The sequence below is a fragment of the Asterias rubens genome, chromosome 2, assembly GCF_902459465.1.
Source record: "Asterias rubens chromosome 2, eAstRub1.3, whole genome shotgun sequence".
Taxonomy (NCBI): domain Eukaryota; kingdom Metazoa; phylum Echinodermata; class Asteroidea; order Forcipulatida; family Asteriidae; genus Asterias; species Asterias rubens.
In genome coordinates, this window is record NC_047063.1 from 16,375,747 (window position 1) to 16,379,219 (window position 3,473).

Consider the following 3,473-nt stretch of genomic DNA (forward strand, 5'->3'; position numbering starts at 1 on the left):
GTTTAACATTCGTGGAGGTTGGATTTGATAATAAATGAGCTATCCTCCAACAACCTGGGAAAAAGAACTTCAATAGAAGAGTCCAACAACCCATGAAAATATATAAGGACTTTTTTTCACAATTTTCTTGTGACTCTAATGACCGATTTACCGCTGAAACTTTCTCAGGTTTATTTTGATGTATAGTTGGGTTGCACACAACGTAGATGCTGGTCTAGTGACTATTTAATTGTATTTAGCCGAGTAGCGCATATTAATGTTGCACAGGCTGCATACTCCCCAACCACCAGGGAGCTGAGATGGTTTTAAGGAGTGATTTAAGGCCCAGTGACCTGCTGCGGCCAATTTCATTGAGCTGTTTAAGCATAAAATTTGCTTAAGCACGAAAATAGCTCGCTTATTTTACACATGTTATTGCCCAAAATTTCATGCCATATACATTGCTTGTGACTGGTATTTAGCTATTGTTTACTAAGCATAACAATTAAGTGGAGTCTTGGCCGGTAATCTGATTTTACTAAGCAAGGATTTTTTCGCTTAAGCAAAATTTTGTGCTTAAGCAGCTCTATGAAATTGGGTCCAGGTTTAATAATGTAAAGTGCTTTGGGACGCCCTCCGGGTGTGAAAAGCGCTATATAAGAACGGGTTATTATTTTTACTATACCTTATACATATTCATGACCGAGAGTCGAGTTCTCATTGGTCCATTCATCACCACGTGCCAGGTGTTAATTTTGCTAATTACCAAGCGCGCACATGAGTATTCACGCAGGTGGTGCACGGGCATGATAAGTAATAGTGGGATGGTTATAAGACTATTACCTAGTACAGTTTTATTCGGTACATGTTAATGTAACAATGGAGTTCAGATTAGGTTGTCAAAATGACAAAGTACACTATAGTGCTAATCTAAAAGACTACCATTTTGTTTTTTACATGAATGAGTTAATTCCAGTTTACACCAGTTTTAATAAGTTGACTGTTAGACTGGTTTTAACTGGTTTCAACTGGAATATTCACCTGGGATGTATACTTTTGTAAGGTTCATGTTCATTTTATACACTGCTCTCTTGCACAATCTATTTCAATGGTGTGAACACATTTTGTACTGTTTGTTCAATTACATTGTAGCTAATTGGTAAATTTAAATTGAATAAAATTATGTAACCCCCAGTTTAATTTTTGTTTTTGCAGCTTATTGTGGTATTGTAGTTTGTTGTAGTTTAGTTCAGTTTGTTTGCTACCAGCTCTGATATTGCTTGTTCGATGCCTTGGTGATCTCTCATGTCATCTTTTACAACCCATCCCTAAGGGCATTGGCCTCCATTTTCATAATGCATGTAAGCACAAAAAACCTGCTAAGAACAGGAAAATCTTGCTTATCAAAAACAGGTTAGCAGTCCCATTCATTGTGTGCTTATTAGCAGAGAAATTTGTCAAGCAGTATTTTCTGATAAACAGCTTTATGAATTTTGGCTGTGAATGCAAGCATTTCAATATAAAACTAACTTTTTACAAGGAAAGAAAAATGACAACAGGAATTAATAAACAAACAACCAAGAAGAATTTATGTGGACGTTTACGTATTACACACCATGTTTGGAATGTTATCGAGGGCAGGGTTTTTGTTCTGGGTTTTTGTTTTCTTCCCGGTGCACTTCCCCAACTCGTGCTCGAATATTTAAATGAGAGTAGAAGCTAAGCTCCGCCCCTACCTGGAATGGATTACGCGAGGGGAACGCATTATGTGTTTTTATCACACCACGCGCCCGTTGGCTGATGCAGCAAGCCTGCATAGGGGAGCCATCGATGATCAAGAACCCTCTGTAAAAAAAAGAAATTGACATCATTATCTATTCTTGGCGCTTGCCTCACTCTACTCTAGAACCTTCTCTCCCGAATAACTCCTAGTAATAAAAATGTTGTTTTGAGCTTCAATTTTTCGTGAAAAGGCCTGCCACCTGCGAAAATAATTTCAGAAGTTAATGTTTTATTTTTACCTCAAACCGGGTTTTGACCGATTGCCTTTTAAATAGGCCTTATATCTGTACTTGAGTGGTGTGTATTTTTCGATGCGCTTATTATAGATTTAAATTCTTGCATCCCAAAAATATATCACACCACTGAGAAGAACTCAATCATCGCAGCACAAAAAAAATAAACTACCCTATAAATAAAACACACTTAGCGTCAATAATAGGCCTATATGGTCACAATGATGAAAAAACAAATCTGCTGACAAGTTTTTTGGGCAACCACTTTATTGGTTTGTTTTCTGACCGATCACAAAATAATGTTTAAGTGTACTGTCATGATGTAGGCCTATTAAACTGGCCCTGACAGTGGACACATTGCCAGCGGACAGTTTTTGTCATGACACCAGGCACCGCCTTGAACCAAAATGTGCAACAAACTGAGAATAGCCGATGCTTGGGTTTACAGGTCGTGCATAATATAGGGGAACAACAGAGTCTTCTTCATAATTTTTTTTTACCAATAAAATGTCGTGATTAAGACTAAAACTAGCAAGCGATTGCGTTACCTCAAAGGAGCAACTCTCCCAAAGTGCGATGCGCGAGACAGCAACCCCCCCCCTCCCACCCCCCCCAAAAAGCGCATCACTTGGCTCGACATTTTCAAACGCCTAAAAAACACGCAAACAATTTAATTTGTCATTGCAAATTCATGATGGGAATACAGAGCTGAATTGTGCAAAGCAAATGCTGATTTACTTTTAATACAGTTGCGGGATCTCACTCACTTATGTGAACTATGGTAATATGCGTAGATTGCCAACACCCACCCCGCCGTGCGATTTAAAGAGAATGGAATGTCGCTGTCTGCCGCCCTCAAGGGGTGGCTGTCAAGTCTTAGTTACGCACGTGTTTTGATTACGTAATCATAACAGAAGAATCACCCCAGCGCAACTCATTTGGATATCATTTGTTCTCATCGCCAGAACATACATATATGAGATCATACAGTTGAAAATATATATATTTTGCGATGAGGTCATCGCACTGGACCTCTATAAAAATGCAGGGACCTGGGAAATTTGGTCATACATTCCTTTCTCAGTTGATGATCAACAAGACACACAACATTTGGTGAGTGATGACTGAGACTGAGAGTTTATTAAATTGTGTTTTGCATGCGTTACATTTTTCCTTTTCCTTCGTGTAAAAAATCCTAGACCTCCCCTAGTTGTTGTTACTCATTTGACAGCTGCAAAATAATAGACTCATGAGCTGTTAATTTTTGGATACTGTTAGTGTTATAGCTGCTACTGAAGGGTGGATATATTTGTCAGACAAGCTTTTGTCATTTCTTCTTTTTTGCATTACTGATTTATGGTATTTTTCCTCTTTATCTGTAGCAATATTTCCCTGGTCAGGCTACTAGGTATTACACAATGGGGCATGAGCTACTTGAGGAGTTCAACCTCTACTGTGGGGCCAACCACACCATCACCC